Source organism: Procambarus clarkii, chromosome 25 (genome assembly GCF_040958095.1).
Source record: "Procambarus clarkii isolate CNS0578487 chromosome 25, FALCON_Pclarkii_2.0, whole genome shotgun sequence".
Taxonomy (NCBI): domain Eukaryota; kingdom Metazoa; phylum Arthropoda; class Malacostraca; order Decapoda; family Cambaridae; genus Procambarus; species Procambarus clarkii.
The window spans coordinates 31,038,424-31,056,482 of record NC_091174.1 but is presented as its reverse complement, the minus strand read 5'-3'; the positions used below and the strand labels follow the sequence as shown (position 1 = coordinate 31,056,482).

Sequence of the window (18,059 nt, the reverse complement as noted above, 5' to 3'; positions counted from 1 at the left end):
AGGAGCAGCCTCGTATGGGCTAGTAGGCCTTCTGCAGGATTTTTTTCTGATGTTCATTCTTATGTTCCCCCCCCCCCCCGTTATGCTGCCAGACGTACGATTCTGCTCAAATTGCGGTACAACATTTGGGTAGATATTTTAGTTTTTCAACTTATTAGTACATAATAATTACAGTTGTGGATGACTTAAATGTATATTCTTATGCCTTTGACTAGGCTAGGAGGGGATGAATAGTCTAGCCATTATGAATAATAACATTTAACAGACTACATATGCAAGTACCATGCCAAGATCGCATTGGCCATCTGGTGACGTCACACACAGTGTGAAAAGTCAAGTCACTGTGGGGGAGCCTTAACCCCTATTTGTTAATGGGAGCTAATACCCTATCCCTATACTGAGGTCGCTTTTTGCGACTTCGCTAAACAGCAACGAGTCTGTAGAAATGTATTTTGTTTTCGTTTTATAATAGGTTAGGTCAGGTTGGTTTGATAGGGTTTATGAATTGAATAACAGAAAATATGAGCAATGAGCAAGAAATACGAGCATCAGAGCATCGCCTGTGATGAAATACAAAGTACAATTGATGTGGCAACCGACCTGTAAGATTTATATTTAATTTATATGAATTTATATAGAATTTATATTTACGTTAATTTATATTTCGCTAGCAATTTGTAGGATGTTTAGCGGACTGTATTTCTGCAATAAGCTCACAAATCGATTCTTACACATTAGGTTATTTTTTATTAAATTTATATATATGCAGCCAATCAAACTACAGTATTAAACTACATATATATTAGTAAATAAAATTGGAGGTGCCTTATCTTGTTGTATAGTAGGCTTAGTCCACCAGGTATAACTAGGATGTAGACACCAAATTATCCTCTTGAGAGGCTAGCTTCCATCTCCCCAGTAATTAATGTACCAAGATTAATTCTTGTTTCCTCTTCTATGTTCCTGTCAAAGGGCACTAGCTGTAAAGCCTGACTGCTAATATATTGACAACTGAATCAGATGAAGCATTTATATATTATTAGATAAGGACCAATGACTAATTACCTGTGTTTAGTGGCTTGTTCGCGTCCTAACTGGTTCACCCTATATTTACTTAACATTAACTGGCCAGAAATTATTAGATAAACGGGTTTCGGTAAGACACTTCCCTTGTTTATGTTGACTGCGTGTTGATGATGGTAGAGCACTAATTTGATCTCCATAACACTTCGTCCAAGAGAATTATAGGAGCTGAATTTGACCTGCCACTATGGTCTTAAACAATGGCTGATCTCCCTCACCACTGACGCCTGGTTCACTTTGTCCAGATGTCAATAAGTGATAGAAGGGTCACTTTTACTCTATTTTGATACTGATAATTAAGTTAATTCAAATGAGATGTTTTTATGATGTAAAAAGTCCAAAGACTACTGTATTTAAGAATAATTCTCAACAGAATAGGAGGTGAATTTATAGTACTATGTGGCAATGATATTCCGTTTTCTATTGACGGAAAATTCCACTACAAGCTACATTTTCTATGGGTTAACTTGTGTATTCAACAGCAGCAATATTATCTACATATTGCATGTAATATTATTAAATGGTGTCGGGTTTTCAGACAGTTGAGGTATTGAGAGTGATTAAGAGATTGCACTAATGTGCGAACTTCCTAGGAACTGCACGTAGAACGTCAGCTAAAAACTTTGCACTCATTGGCGCATCGCACCGCATTAGGGATGAAGACCTTAGAATAAAGGTAAATGCAGAAGGTCTTATTTAAAAAAACATGAGAGGCTTGCTTTTACTCATCGTAGTTCGTAAATATGTATACTGAATGAGTATTTTGATTTGTTATATGCTGCAGTAAGGTGTGCGGAGGCAATTTTTTTTTAGCAAATTTGAGAAGTACACCATACTAGCAGTGAAGGAGGAATTAGGGACATAAGAATGAAGGTAACTGCAGAAGGCCTATTGTCCCATACAATGCAGCTCCAATTTACAACCACCCAATCCCATTCATATACATGTCTATAATTAAATAAGAATAGCTGAGCCTATTGGCGTAGCCTGTTTTGAAAAATTGTATATTCGTATGCACTTGGAATACTACTGAATCCCCTGTTGAAGTCTCTCCATGCTCAATAAACGATCCTTGAAGAAAGATGGACAAAACTTAAATTACATTCTCTAGAAAGGCGAAGAAGAAATAGGGATGACATGATAGAGGCGTGACTGAATGGATTCATGGACTATAAGGCTATCACTAGCCGATGTAACTAAAATTAGGTGCCCCAAGTCACGACCTTTTAATCCCCTTGAGTGAAATGGCTGGACCTAGAAGGCTACCAATCACTCGTTGGGGTAACGAGAAATACACGAGCCATAGACCAGCTTTTTAATCCCTATGAACGTACCTGTGCAGGGTCACTGAGCGGCTAGCTGGTGACATCATTTACCATTAGCAATGCCTGTGCAGGACCACCGGGCTAACGAAATTCAACTATGACAGGGACCGACCTTTTAATCCCCTCGAACAAAATGGCTGGGGGCCTAGGAGCGTACCTTTAATCTTACATTTTGGGAAATTGCATATGATGGATGGGAGCGGACGATAAGTGAATGAAAATATTAGGAGACTATGAGGCACGAACGAATAAAAATTGGAAAAAAACATATCCCGGGCTAGAGCCACTCATTGAAAAAATGAAAACCACCCTGATGCAAGTCACGACTGCCTGGGAAAAAATCAATCACCCCCCCCTGTTGCAAGTCACGACCGTTAGGAAAAGCAAAACGTTTGTGACTTGGCGTCATTTTAACTACTCACTAGTGATCTGACAGGCCTCAACCGTCTGCATCAAGGACCCACTTCACGTCCTCTTCAACGGTATTTGGGCAACTCCATTGCCCTTCACACGGCGCAAGTCCCGGAAAGGAGGCCCGGCACATCCACTATCACCACTGCATCGTCATGGTAAACCATCACAACACTTTTGAAACCCGAAGTACCTGGCACAGGCTTCACCTCACCATAACGACCACCTCTCCATTTTAGGGGCCCAGACAGGTGTGATGGCACATCCTCCGTGTTGTTCGCCGCCATCACCTCAGAGTATTTTATCTTAATAATAATAATAATAATAATAATAATAATAATAATTTTTATTTAGGTAAAGGTACATACATAAAGAGATTTTACAAAGTTTGTTGGCTTTATAGATAGAGCTAGTACATACAATGCCTAAAGCCACTAATTACGCAAGGCGTTTCGGGCAGTGTTTTCTTATTCTTATCTAAATCTTATTCCCAGCCGTGTAAATGGTTATATTGTGTAAATGGTATTATACAATTTACAAACGTGTATTGTACACTCAAAGTATGACATTTACCGAAATTGTTGTACATGCACAAATATAGCAAATTGCTTATACATTTAGACAATCAAAATGTGCTTTCACTAAAATTACACAATTTCACAAACATAATTTTCACAAAATAACCACACATTGTCTCATAAACCAAAATACACTTCACACTTGCACATGAAGATCAATTTTTTTTCAGATTGCATATACAGAACTTACACATATACACAATTTTCACACAAAAATACAGTTGCACCAGTTCCACTTCAGCAAATTAAAAACACAACTTGCACACATACACTATTCGCAAAAAACGATTATAAAACATGGACAATTATTACACAAATTGGTGTAATTATTACACATATTTGCACGAATAATACAAGCAAACTTTCTATATAATTACATATCTTGTGCAATGACAATAAATACACAACAGGTGTAAATACACAATTCGTCCACATACAATTGCACAACATATGCAATAAATACCCAACTTCTGCAAATATTATACATATTTACATATAATTATGATTATTACACAACTTGCATAAATACAATCAAATATCCAGTACAAAATACATACAATACATAACTAGCCCAAAAATGAAAATACATAACTAGTAAAAATACATAATTCACACAAATACAATTACAACATATACACAATTAATACACAACTTGCACAAAATATAATCAATACACAACTGTCAAAATAGGAACAATACATAACTAGCGCATATTCATTAAATAGAGAACTACACAATTCCACAAATACGCATGCAAAACATATACAATTAATACACAGCTCTTTCACCCCAAGTAATCTTAATTTCTTGTACTGTAAATTAATATTAATGCATATCAACCAGCAAGGTAACCATATTATTCAATCAGGTTCAAAATATTAATAAAACCCCACCCCCCGTACTACTCAAATGGATAAACCAGGGTGTATATGTCCTATTGAAATAAATATATTTGTCATTATTCATAAAAACGCTAAGGTTGAGATAAGGCCCACAAAAATATATCTAAATTTAACATCATTCACACAAAATGCAACACTTGCACTTACACTACAAATACACAAAATAAAAAACACACAGAAATATAACATATACACATTTACACTCAATATAGCATTTACGCATAAAGCATTTCCATATTAAATTACATTTACACAAAAAATACAGCATTTACACACCAAATATGCCATTTATGCACAAAATATATTATTTACACACAAAAAAGACCATTCACACACAAAATATGTCATTTATAGACAAAATTTGTCATTTATATACAATAAGTCAGTTACACACAAAAAATTCCATTTACACAAATATTGCACGTACACTCGAAGTATAACATTTACCCAGAGTATTGTATTTGCACATATATGGCAAATTGCTCATACATTTAGACAATCAAAATGAGCTTTTGGTAAAATTACACAAAAATACCCACACATTGTCTGATAAACCTAAATTCACTTACACATGAAGATTTTTTTTCAGATTGCATATGCAGAACTTACACTAATACAGAATTTTGCACACAAAAAAATACAGTTACACCAGTTCCACTTCAGCAAATTAAAAACACAACTTGCGTAAATACACAATTCGCATAAGACGATTATAAAACATGGACAATTATTAAATAAATTGTGTAATTATTACACATCTTTGCACAATTAATACAAGCAAACTTGCTATATAATTACATAACTTGCGCAATGACAATCAATACACAACAGGTGTAAATACACAATTCCTCCATATACAATTACACTACATGCGCAAAATAATACACAACTTGCACAATTGTTATACATCTTTCATAATTATTATTACACAACTTGCATAAATACTTATCCAGCACAAATATGTGCATATACATCAAATACACAACTACACAATTCCACAAATACACATACAAAACATGTACAATTAATACAGAACTTGCACAAACAATACACAACTTGCACAAACAATAAACAATTTGTAGGAATATAATCATTTCATAATTGCAATCATCATCATACAACTTATAAAAAATACAGAATCTACACTATTAATACATGACATGTATGACTATAATAATTGTGCTATTTGTTCAAATACAATCACAGCCAACTAGGTCAAGCAATACACAATTTGCATGATACTTTTTCTAGGTATGTTTAGGTCATCATTAATAATATGCTGAGTTTAACCAACTCTCCAACAAGTCAGAATTTCACATGAATGAATGGCAAGTCTGACATCCTATGAGCTCAATATAAAAACACATCTTGCATAAATGTTTCAACATTATTAATGCTAAACTATTCATTTAGCATATGTCCATTGTTTTTAATGTCTTATTAATACCCTCCCCCCCCCCTTGTTACATCCTTTTCAATCATGTCACTCATATTTATTTAGACAAACCCTCAAACAGACTTATTGGTTCTAACCCAAGTTTTGTTGGGACAGGCGAGGTTTGGTGAAGTCAGTTAATTCTATGATAATGTTAAGCAAATCTACTATATCCTATCAAAAATGCAACCAATTACAACCTAAATTCATCTAAATCTATCAAAAATTATATTTATTCTATAGAAATTTAACCAAATTCAACCTAGCAAAAGCTAAACTAACTCAGTATGAGCATCCCATATCCTCAAATATCAGCTTATGTCACCTCTGTCAGTACTTGAGTCAATACTATAGCTAGAACCCCCCAAAATAAGAAAATTTACAAAATATTTTGAATATGTTAGTTCATTACCCCCTAAGATATTATATATCCTACCCTACTCAACCTCACCTAACCTTGCCTAGCATATCCAAAGCTAGATTAGATTAAAGTTGCGAAATTTGTACTATCCCATCAAAATATAACCTAATTTAAGACAATTTCCACAAACATACTCAAAAAATGTTTTGTAACATAGCACAGCCACAGCCAATTTTAGCCAAGTTTTCACCTATTCCAACCTGCCCTTGACAACCTAACCTAACCAGACCTAACATATCCAAAGCTTGATTTGATTAAAGTTGGTTTAATTTAAGCCATCTTACTTAATTTAAGCCAGTTTCCACCAAATATACCCAAATGTTTTGTATCATAGCACTGCGAAAGCTCATTTTAGCCAAGTTTTCACCTATTCCAACCTACCCTACACAACCATACCTAACCTATCCTAACATATCCAATGCTAGATTTTATTAAAGTTGGGGAAATTTAGGCTATCCCACCTAAATTCAAGCGAATTTAAAACAATTTATAACAAATATATCCCAATATGTTTTATATCATAGCACCCCCCTTTTTACCTATTCCATCTAAACTTCCAATATCCATCATCCAGTCTTGGCACAATATCCCCCATTCCCAAGACCATTTTCATAGAGCTAGTGCTGTGTCCATCTAGGTGTGGGGCAGTTAGGTTCTTATCCAAAAAACATCACTTTTCTGAGTATATGTCGGATCAGAGGATAGGTACGAGGTGGTTGATTTGTGGTAATTTGAAGAAAATACCTATTAATAACATACTTCACATAATAACATATTAACAAAATTAGCTGTAATCTAGGGTGGAATGGGAGTTGGGAATAGACATTAACAGCTCCAAAGTGAAGAGAGTGAATACATTTTATTGCTTTTGCATGCTCCCGGGTAACACGCCCTCACCTTTTTACTTTCTCGCCTGGCTTTTGGGCTTTATATGCATTTAGTCCTGTAAAGAATTCTATTGCAAACACATTGATACGAAATTGAAAAACCTAGGACGAGAATTAAGATGACAAAGTTGAAAAGAGTATACACATTTTAGTACGACCACGCTCTCTTTTGTAATGAGAGGTGCCTTGGGGTGGCGTAGCGCTCTCTTTCTGGTAACTTTCATCTTGACGGCGGGTGAAGCACGCCGCTGTTTTTGACATTATATGCATATACTCCTATTGGGAATTCTATTTCAAACACATTGTTGCCAAAATGAAAGACCTAGATCGAGAATTGAGGTAACCAAGGTGAAAAGAGTGTACACATTTTATCAGTCTTGCGCACTCCCGGGTAACACGCTCTCACTTTCTCTGTTGCGGATGGTACGCTGGGCATTTGGACTTAATATGCCTTTAGTACTGTAGAGATATCTATTGCAAACACAATGATACCAAATTGAAAACCCTACGACGAGAATTGAGGTAACAAAGTTGAAAAGATCTTTTCAGAATTACCGTGCGCTCCCACAGAATGCCCAAACCCACCCGGAGTAGTGTGGTGCATGCGCACCCAGAGCATCAAAGTGTTAGTTTAGCTTTTGCTAGGTTGAATTTAGTTAAATTTCTATAGAACAAATATAATTTTTGATAGATTTAGATGAATTTAGGTTGTAATTGGTTGCATTTTTGATAGGATATAGTAGATTTGCTTAACATTATCATAGAATTAACTGACTTCACCAAACCTCGCCTGTCCCAACAAAACTAGGGTTAGAACCAATAAGTCTGTTTGAGGGTTTGTCTAAATAAATATGAGTGACATGATTGAAAAGGATGTAACAAGGGGGGTATTAATAAGACATTAAAACAGTGGACATACGCTAGATAAATAGTTTAGCACTAATAATGTTGAAACATTTACGGTAAATGTGTTTTTATATTGAGCTCATAGGATGTCAGACTTGCCATTCATTCATGTGTAATTCTGACTTTTAAGAGAGTTGGTTAAACTCAGCATATTATAAATGATGACCTAAACATACCTAGAAAATATCATGCAAATCGTGTATTGTTTGACCTAGTTGGTTGTGATGGTATTTGTACAAATAGCACAATTATTATAGTCATACATGTCATGTATTAATTGTGCGGATTCTGTATTTTGTATAAGTTGTATGATGATGACTGCAATTATGAAATGATTATATTCCTACAAATTGTGTATTTTTGTGCAAGTTGTGTATTAATTGTACATGTTTTGTAAGTGTATTTGGGGAATTGTGCAGTTGTGTATTTGATGTATATGCGCTAGTTATTTAGCGTTAATAATTGGGCTTGTTGAGTATTGTTTATATTTTCGTGCAAGTTGTGTATTAATTGTGTATGTGTTGTAATTGTATTTGTGTGAATTGTGTATTTGTGCTAGTTGTGTATTTAAAGGGAGCCGGTCGGCCGAGCGGACAGCACACTGGACTTGTGATCCTGTGGTCCCGAGTTCGATCCCAGGCGCCGGCGAGAAACAATGGGCAGAGTTTCTTTCACCCTATGCCCCTGTTACCTAGCAGTAAAATAGGTACCTGGGTGTTAGTCAGCTGTCACGGGCTGCTTCCTGGGGGTGGAGGTCTGGTCGAGGACCGGGCAGCAGGGACACTAAAAAGCCCCGAAATCATCTCAAAATAACCTCAAGATAAGAAATATTTGGGCTAGTTATACATTGTACGTGTTTGTGCAGGATATGTATTTGTTTGTATTTATGCAAGTTGTGTAATAATAATTATGAAAGACGTATAATAATTGTGCCAGTTGTATATTAATTTGCGCATGTAGTGTAATTACAAATAGGGGTATTTGTGTATTTACACCTGTTGTGTATTGATTGTCATTGTGCAAGTTATGTAATTATATAACAAGTTTGCTTGTATTAATTGTGCAAAGATGTGTAATAATTACACAATTTATGTCATAATTGTCCATGTTTTATAATCATCTTACGCGAATTATGTATTTACGCAAGTTCTGTTTTTAATTTGCTGAAGTAGAACTGGTGTAACAGTATTTTTTTGTGTGCAAAATTCTGTATTTGTGTAAGTTCTGTATATGCAGTCTGAAAAAATAAATCTTCATGTGTAATTGTATTTGGGTTTATCAGACAATGTCTGGGTATTTTTGTGTAATTTTACCAAAAGCTCATTTTGATTGTCTAAATGTATAAGCAATTTGCCATATATGTGCAAATACAATACTTTGGGTAAATGTTATACTTCGAGTGTATGTGGAATATTTGTGTAAATGGTATATTTTTGTGTGTAACTGACATATTTGTATGTAATTGACATATTTTGTCAATAAATGATATACTTTGTGTGTGAATGGCATATTTTGTGTGTAAATAATATATTTTGTGCATAAATGGCATATTTGGTGTGTAAATGCTGTATTTTCTGTGTAAATGTAATTTAGTGTGGAAATGCTTTATGCATAAATGCTATATTGAGTGTAAATGTGTATATGTGTGTTTTTGATTTTGTGTATTTGTAGTGTAAGTGCAAGTGTTGCATTTTGTGTGAATGTTGTTATATTTATATATATTTTTGTGGGCCTTATCTCAACCTTAGCGTTTTTATGAATAATGACAAATATATTTATTTCAATAGGACATATACACCCTGGTTTATCCATTTGAGTAGTACGGGGGGTGGGGTTTTATTAATATTTTGAACCTGATTGAATAATATGGTTACCTTGCTGGTTGATATGCATTAATATTAATTTACAGTACAAGTAATTAAGATTACTTGGGGTGAATGAACTGTGTATTAATTGTATATGTTTTGCATGCGTATTTGTGGAATTGTGTAGTTGTGTATTTAATGAATATGCGCTAGTTATGTATTGTTAATATTTGGACAGTTGTGTATTGATTATATTTTGTGCAAGGTGTGTATTAATTGTGCATATTTAATAATTGTATTTGTGTGAATTATGTATTTGTGCTAGTTGTGTATTTACATATTTGGGCTAGTTATGTATTGTATATATTTTGTATTGGTTCGTTGATTATATTTATGCAAGTTGTGTAATAATAATAATTATGTAAGATGCATAATATTTGTACAAGTTTTTTATTAATTGCGTATGTTGTGTAATTGTATATGGACGAATTGCGTATTTACACCTGTTGTGTATTGATTGTCATTGCACAAGTTATGTAATTATAAAGCAAGTTTGCTTGTATTATTCGTGCAAAGATGTGTAATAATTACACAAATTTGTGTATTAATTGTCCATGTTTAATAATCGTTTTGTGCGAATAGTGCATTTACGCAAGTTGTGTTTTTAATTTGCTGAAGTGGAACTGGTGCAACGTTATTTTTGTTTGGAAATTGTGTATTTATGTAAGTTCTGTATATGCAATCTGGAAAAAAATAGATCTTGACGTGCAAGTGTGAAAGCTTATTTTGGTTTATGAGACAATGTGTGGGTTTTTTGTGAAAATTATGTTTGTGAAATTATGTAATTTTAGTGAAAGCACATTTTGATTGTCTAAATGTATAAGCAATTTGCTATATTTGTGCAAATACAATAATTTGGGTAAATGTTATACTTCGAGTGTACGTGCAATATTTGTGTAAATGGTATATTTTTGTGTGCAACTGACATATTTTGTCTATAAATGACATATTTTGTGTGTAAATGACATATTTTGTCTATAAATGACATATTTTGTCTATAAATGACATATTTTGTCTATAAATGACATATTTTGTCTATAAATGACATATTTTGTGTGTAAATGGCATATTTCGTATGTTAATTATATATTTTGTGCATAAATGGCATATTTGGTGTGTAAATACTGTATTTTCTGTGTATGGCATATATTACATCTGATTAATGGGGAAATGGTAGCAAAAACTAGGATATTCTCTATTAATGTATGGTTTGTGAAGTGTGTGTAGGTACGTTTGCTTGTATTTGTGACTGTTGGTTTAGAAACAAGTTAGCTGATTTGCATAGCAAGAAAAGGATTTTTCAGGTGTATAAATGATTAGCCTTTGAATATAGTGGCTGGCATCCTGCTAAGATGCTAGCTGGATGAATCGAGGTGCGACATTTGGATGGCTATTTGACGGATGTGAGGACACTTGACTAGCCTATGAACAAAGCTACTAATCCGCTGAGCTGCCAGATGTACGGTAACTCCTTGCGGATTATAGTACGATATTTGCCTACAGCGTTTCATAATTGCTGTTGCGTATAAAACTGGAATGTGGGCTATTTATTATAAACTATTATTTTAAACTAATATAGATGTGGGGTCCTTGATTGTTTTAAGCGCTAGTTCGGCAGATATAAGAATGAGATTGGGTGGATATATATAGGAGCAGCCTCGTATGGGCTAGTAGGCCTTCTGCAGGATTTTTTTCTGATGTTCATTCTTATGTTCCCCCCCCCCCCGTTATGCTGCCAGACGTACGATTCTGCTCAAATTGCGGTACAACATTTGGGTAGATATTTTAGTTTTTCAACTTATTAGTACATAATAATTACAGTTGTGGATGACTTAAATGTATATTCTTATGCCTTTGACTAGGCTAGGAGGGGATGAATAGTCTAGCCATTATGAATAATAACATTTAACAGACTACATATGCAAGTACCATGCCAAGATCGCATTGGCCATCTGGTGACGTCACACACAGTGTGAAAAGTCAAGTCACTGTGGGGGAGCCTTAACCCCTATTTGTTAATGGGAGCTAATACCCTATCCCTATACTGAGGTCGCTTTTTGCGACTTCGCTAAACAGCAACGAGTCTGTAGAAATGTATTTTGTTTTCGTTTTATAATAGGTTAGGTCAGGTTGGTTTGATAGGGTTTATGAATTGAATAACAGAAAATATGAGCAATGAGCAAGAAATACGAGCATCAGAGCATCGCCTGTGATGAAATACAAAGTACAATTGATGTGGCAACCGACCTGTAAGATTTATATTTAATTTATATGAATTTATATAGAATTTATATTTACGTTAATTTATATTTCGCTAGCAATTTGTAGGATGTTTAGCGGACTGTATTTCTGCAATAAGCTCACAAATCGATTCTTACACATTAGGTTATTTTTTATTAAATTTATATATATGCAGCCAATCAAACTACAGTATTAAACTACATATATATTAGTAAATAAAATTGGAGGTGCCTTATCTTGTTGTATAGTAGGCTTAGTCCACCAGGTATAACTAGGATGTAGACACCAAATTATCCTCTTGAGAGGCTAGCTTCCATCTCCCCAGTAATTAATGTACCAAGATTAATTCTTGTTTCCTCTTCTATGTTCCTGTCAAAGGGCACTAGCTGTAAAGCCTGACTGCTAATATATTGACAACTGAATCAGATGAAGCATTTATATATTATTAGATAAGGACCAATGACTAATTACCTGTGTTTAGTGGCTTGTTCGCGTCCTAACTGGTTCACCCTATATTTACTTAACATTAACTGGCCAGAAATTATTAGATAAACGGGTTTCGGTAAGACACTTCCCTTGTTTATGTTGACTGCGTGTTGATGATGGTAGAGCACTAATTTGATCTCCATAACACTTCGTCCAAGAGAATTATAGGAGCTGAATTTGACCTGCCACTATGGTCTTAAACAATGGCTGATCTCCCTCACCACTGACGCCTGGTTCACTTTGTCCAGATGTCAATAAGTGATAGAAGGGTCACTTTTACTCTATTTTGATACTGATAATTAAGTTAATTCAAATGAGATGTTTTTATGATGTAAAAAGTCCAAAGACTACTGTATTTAAGAATAATTCTCAACAGAATAGGAGGTGAATTTATAGTACTATGTGGCAATGATATTCCGTTTTCTATTGACGGAAAATTCCACTACAAGCTACATTTTCTATGGGTTAACTTGTGTATTCAACAGCAGCAATATTATCTACATATTGCATGTAATATTATTAAATGGTGTCGGGTTTTCAGACAGTTGAGGTATTGAGAGTGATTAAGAGATTGCACTAATGTGCGAACTTCCTAGGAACTGCACGTAGAACGTCAGCTAAAAACTTTGCACTCATTGGCGCATCGCACCGCATTAGGGATGAAGACCTTAGAATAAAGGTAAATGCAGAAGGTCTTATTTAAAAAAACATGAGAGGCTTGCTTTTACTCATCGTAGTTCGTAAATATGTATACTGAATGAGTATTTTGATTTGTTATATGCTGCAGTAAGGTGTGCGGAGGCAATTTTTTTTTAGCAAATTTGAGAAGTACACCATACTAGCAGTGAAGGAGGAATTAGGGACATAAGAATGAAGGTAACTGCAGAAGGCCTATTGTCCCATACAATGCAGCTCCAATTTACAACCACCCAATCCCATTCATATACATGTCTATAATTAAATAAGAATAGCTGAGCCTATTGGCGTAGCCTGTTTTGAAAAATTGTATATTCGTATGCACTTGGAATACTACTGAATCCCCTGTTGAAGTCTCTCCATGCTCAATAAACGATCCTTGAAGAAAGATGGACAAAACTTAAATTACATTCTCTAGAAAGGCGAAGAAGAAATAGGGATGACATGATAGAGGCGTGACTGAATGGATTCATGGACTATAAGGCTATCACTAGCCGATGTAACTAAAATTAGGTGCCCCAAGTCACGACCTTTTAATCCCCTTGAGTGAAATGGCTGGACCTAGAAGGCTACCAATCACTCGTTGGGGTAACGAGAAATACACGAGCCATAGACCAGCTTTTTAATCCCTATGAACGTACCTGTGCAGGGTCACTGAGCGGCTAGCTGGTGACATCATTTACCATTAGCAATGCCTGTGCAGGACCACCGGGCTAACGAAATTCAACTATGACAGGGACCGACCTTTTAATCCCCTCGAACAAAATGGCTGGGGGCCTAGGAGCGTACCTTTAATCTTACATTTTGGGAAATTGCATATGATGGATGGGAGCGGACGATAAGTGAATGAAAATATTAGGAGACTATGAGGCACGAACGAATAAAAATTGGAAAAAAACATATCCCGGGCTAGAGCCACTCATTGAAAAAATGAAAACCACCCTGATGCAAGTCACGACTGCCTGGGAAAAAATCAATCACCCCCCCCTGTTGCAAGTCACGACCGTTAGGAAAAGCAAAACGTTTGTGACTTGGCGTCATTTTAACTACTCACTAGTGATCTGACAGGCCTCAACCGTCTGCATCAAGGACCCACTTCACGTCCTCTTCAACGGTATTTGGGCAACTCCATTGCCCTTCACACGGCGCAAGTCCCGGAAAGGAGGCCCGGCACATCCACTATCACCACTGCATCGTCATGGTAAACCATCACAACACTTTTGAAACCCGAAGTACCTGGCACAGGCTTCACCTCACCATAACGACCACCTCTCCATTTTAGGGGCCCAGACAGGTGTGATGGCACATCCTCCGTGTTGTTCGCCGCCATCACCTCAGAGTATTTTATCTTAATAATAATAATAATAATAATAATAATAATAATAATTTTTATTTAGGTAAAGGTACATACATAAAGAGATTTTACAAAGTTTGTTGGCTTTATAGATAGAGCTAGTACATACAATGCCTAAAGCCACTAATTACGCAAGGCGTTTCGGGCAGTGTTTTCTTATTCTTATCTAAATCTTATTCCCAGCCGACATGTCACAAACACCCACAGCACATTGAGGTGGAAAGGTCTCCACTCTCACGCTGCCCACGGCTGTACCCACAACTGGAGGTTATACCCAGTTGTGGGTACATCTTCACTCGCTTGCACTATTTGGTCCAGTACCGCCAACTCGGCAGGCACATCCTGTTCCATTTTGCAACCAGCACCCACAATCTGCAATGGCGGAAAGTCGGCCTCTCGGAACACATTCACCCAATTCACCAACGCAATTTTGCAAGCAGCAGCCAGATGACACAAGTGCCCATATTTGAAAGAAGTTACCCAAAATACAGAATTCGTAGTGTCCTGCTCATCACTGTAAGGGTTGAAGGGATATTCTTCTCAAGAACCATTTTGACCGTCCTCGTCCCATTACGCAGCACCTAGTAGCAGTATAACTAGTGGTAGCCGAAGGAAGTTAGATGCGTGTTGGTTACTGCATCACAATTTTATACCTTGTTTAAATAAAGCACATAATTGGTGGATTCTATTTTTATGTACTACTTGCCGATGATGCAAAAGTTTACGAGAAGAATCAGGACGAGCTGAGACTCATGGATTGAAGACTTTTATGTGCTGCAGGAAGAATCGGACCAATACTGCCTTTACTTCTACCCAGAGAAGTTCTAGGCCAGAGGATCAAAATACAATGAACGGAATAAACTTAAGAGGATTAGTGAATAAAAGGTTCTGGTGATATACATAATACCGAACCTATCTTTAGAGATATACAACTTTAGGTTCACAGCAGAGTATGCCCATTTGGCGAACCAATTTACACCCGATATGCCCCATTTAGGTCTGCCTTTATGCACCAAGACAAAGGTAGTTTTTGTCAGACTAGTGCTTGAGAATACAGATACTCACCTCACAACCCACTAATAAAGGAATGAAGATATATGGATGTTTGCAGCAAGATTTTGATAAACTTGATAGCCTGAGACAGCTGATCCAAGTAAGTAAGTAAGTAATTATCAAAAACAAGGCACCAAACCGTGAAGGTTATGTAGCACCATCAAATATGCGGGATAATCAGAGGGCGCTAAATATCACCAAGGACACCAATACGAGAATAGAAACTCACAAGGCGAACGATATCAAAAGTATCCGAGTCACTGAGAATACTATCGAGAGACAAGCGACCGCGGGGGTGCGGTCGGAAAACAAGACACACGCTCGTCTCGGAAGTCAGAGCATTCAACAAGGATATGAACGACCGTAAGAGGGACAATGCAATTAGGACAATAAGGAGCAGGTCGGCGCTCCATCAAGTGACCATGAGTTAAGCGGGTATGACCAATACACAACCTCACCAGAGCCGTTTCCCATAGCCCGTTACGGTGGCAGGAGGACGGCCACGAGGACACACAACCTTCAAGAGAACGTAGTTTGTTACCAGTAACAGACGACCAAGAAGCCTGCCAACGGGTAAGGATGGAGGAATGGATAACCAGGTATAAGTCGGAATAAGGAATACCTTTACGAGAGATGGGACAAGAGCGGACAGCTTCCCTGGCGGCAGCATCCGCATGCTCATTTAAAGAGACACCAGTATGGCTGGGAACCCAACAAAACTCAACTAACTTAAATTTACTGTGAACAAGAAACAGCCAATGCTGGATCTCGACAACCACTGGATGAACCGGATTAAAGGACCCGAGAGCCATGAGGGCACTACGAGAGTCAACAACAACTACAAAGGAAGATTGACTACGAGAAAGCAAGAGATGAAGAGCATAGAGAATAGCATAAAGCTCCGCTGTGAAGATGCTAGTCTCCAGAGGTAAGCGACACATATAAGTGTGATCAGGAAAAACAACAGAGTAGCCAACACTATCCACAGACTTAGACCCATCAGTGAAGTCGGAAACGGAGTGCGAATGAGAAGAAAAGTGCTCAAGGAAAAGGCATTTTAGAACCGTAGGAGGGGTAAAAGCTTTAGTGATGTGGGTCAAGAATGTACAAAACTGTGGAAGGGAGACTCTCCATGGGGGCAAAGAAGGAACAACACGAGGAGAAACATTAGAAATACGAACGGAAAGAGAATCCTGTAGGCGAGATAACCGGACAGAAAGAGGGAGGTTGTAACGAGGAACAGGAACCGCAGGAGGGGCAAAAATTAAAGCACCACAGAGGCGAGAGGAAGGATGTTGCAAGGATCGTACAAGATAGCGAAGACAGTAGCGATCACGGCGGTCATGGAGATACAGGAAGCCAGTTTCAACATACAAGCTAAGGACGGGAGTCGAACGAAAGGCACCAGAGCTGAGGCGCAACCCAGTATGGTACAAAACATCAAGACGGCGAAGAGTAGAAGGAGAAGCAGACGAGTAAGCAGGGCAACCATAATCGAGCTTAGACAGGACGAGAGAGAAATGTAAAGCAAGGAGAGTGTGCCTATCTGCTTCCCAAGAAGTATGGGACAATACCCTAAGGAGGGAAAGGGCCTTAGAGCACTCAACACAGAGGTAAGAGATATGGGGATACCAAGACAAACGAGTGTCAAAGAATAACCCCAAAAGCTTCACGGAATCTTTGTACTCAAGGGGATGATCATTAAGTGACAAAGAGGGACGAAGAACGACCCGTTTTCTAGTAAAAGTCATGGCACACGTCTTAGTAGAAGAGAACTTGAAGCCATGATCGGTGGCCCAAGACGACACGGCATCAATCGCAAGTTGAAGCCGACGTTGAAAGAGAGGTGAATCATCATCCTGACACCAAAGGGTAAGATCATCGACATAGAGAGCAGAGAAGACACCTGAAGGAAAAGAGGAAGACCATTGAGGGCAACCAGATAAAGAGTAGTGTTCAGAACACTACCCTGGGGCACACCTTTGTATTGCTGAAAAGAGGCAGAGAGAGAGGTACCAAGCCGCACACGAAAGGAACGACGAGAGAGGAAGCCGTGGAGAAAGAGAGGGAGATGACCACGAAGGCCAAAAGAGTGAAGCTGGGATAGAATATGATAATGCCAAGTGGTGTCGTAAGCCTTTTCCAGATCAAAAAGGACGGCAACAACGGAGGACTTCGCAGCAAAAAAAGTACGAATATAGACCTCCAAGTTCACCAGGACATCTATTGTGCTGCGGCACTTGCGGAAACAAAATTGAGAAGGGGAGAGGAGGTGATGATGTTTCAGGAACCACATCAGACGAACGTTAACCATACGTTCAAAGAGTTTGCAGACACAACTTGTGAGGGCAATAGGGCGAAAGTCCTTAGGGGATGTTCCCAGAGACCCCGGTTTGCGAACAGGGAGGACAACGGC

General features: G+C 37.3%; 1 protein-coding gene across 1 annotated transcript in view; it reads right to left on the bottom strand.

Moving 5' to 3' along the window:
- Positions 1 to 18,059, bottom strand: part of LOC138368501 (dynein beta chain, ciliary-like) — a 255,884-nt gene that overhangs the window by 71,710 nt on the left and 166,115 nt on the right. The gene's annotated exons all lie outside the window — the stretch shown is intronic.